The sequence below is a fragment of the Galeopterus variegatus genome, unplaced genomic scaffold (assembly GCF_000696425.1).
Source record: "Galeopterus variegatus unplaced genomic scaffold, G_variegatus-3.0.2 Scaffold24826, whole genome shotgun sequence".
In the NCBI taxonomy this organism is placed as follows: domain Eukaryota; kingdom Metazoa; phylum Chordata; class Mammalia; order Dermoptera; family Cynocephalidae; genus Galeopterus; species Galeopterus variegatus.
In genome coordinates, this window is record NW_007750937.1 from 2,847 (window position 1) to 4,081 (window position 1,235).

A 1,235-nucleotide genomic window follows, 5' to 3' on the forward strand; every position below is an offset into this window, starting at 1 on the left:
CCCCCAGCCCGCCCCCCCCCCGAGGATGCCCGGCAGCCTGCCCGCTCGATGGAGGGGCCGGGGTTGCTCTCGAGCCTCCTGGCCAGGCAGTGACTGAATGTGGCTCCTGTGGCAGCCCCTGCCCCTGCCCACTGCTCCCGACATGGCCTTGCTGACCTCTGTTCCTTTTCCTATCACAGCAGCCACCGTGGCTGCACCTCCGGAGCCCGCCCTGCTGCCGGACACAGAGCCCCACCCCCACCTGGACCAGCCTCTGCCACAGCAGCACCCCCGCTCCCCCCACCTGACTCCAAATAAAGAGCTTCAGCAGCAGCCCTGGGCTCGGCCTGTCTGTAAAGGGGACCTTGCTGTTGGCTCCCTGGAGGCCTGTTGGGATTCAGGGTGGAGATGGAGCCACAGGGGAAGTTAGGCAGATCTTGGGGTCACCAGGGCCCACAACCCAAGGGACATGGCATCCGACAGGCCTGTAGGGAAGTGGGTTGTCCTGGAGGCCCATCAGGGCAGCTCAGTGTCAGTGTCCACCTGCTGAGCTGCAGATTCAATACTTGTGTGGCTTGGGTTCAGCTGGGCATGGGGTGGGGTCCTTGGCAGGAGCACTTGGGAAGCCACTAGGGAGGCCAGTGGTGGGAACGCAGTGGTAGGGCTGCCAATGGTGGCTCAATGGGGTCCCCTGACACCTCTGCTTGGTCCCACTTAGAGCAGCCTGGGCATGTGGCACGACTGGAGGGAGGGGGCCTGTGCCTACCTCCCCAGCCCCGGCAAGACAGAGCTGGCCTTGGCCCCAGCCATCCTTGTCCCCATGCTGGCCTTCCCCGTGGTAACTCCAGGGGCCAAGGCCTGTGCTGGTGACACCGGGCTATAGGAACGTGGGGGGGCGACCATGGTGAGGGAGGCGAGGCCATGGCACCGCGGATGACAAGCACAGCCCCAGAAACCACAAATCCACACAGGACCAGGTGTCCCAAAGGACCGACCTGCCAGGTGTTGATCTTTCCCTGTGGGGCCACCACTGACCCATATAATCCCCTTGCTTCTTCCACTGAGACCCAGTTCTCAGCGGTGGCCATGGCTGGTCCTGAAATGGAGCTGATCCATCCAGCGGGAGCCAGGCAGAGCCTGGGAAAGAGCTGGGCCTCCTGGGCACAGGGTGAAGGGGGGCCCGGTCCTACACTCTGTGCCCCAAAGTAAGTTCCAGAAGGTTAAAGACTGCTGTGCAAAACCGTGAGAAAATTGGC

General features: G+C 63.3%; 1 long non-coding RNA gene across 1 annotated transcript in view; it reads left to right on the forward strand.

The window, feature by feature from the left end:
- LOC103583614 overlaps nt 1-228 on the forward strand; it is a 3,074-nt gene extending 2,846 nt beyond the window's left edge. The window contains exon 4 of the long non-coding RNA XR_549875.1: nt 180-228. This is a non-coding gene — a long non-coding RNA (uncharacterized LOC103583614). The remainder of the gene's footprint in view (nt 1-179) is intronic.
- Nucleotides 229-1,235: the final 1,007 nt, after the last annotated feature.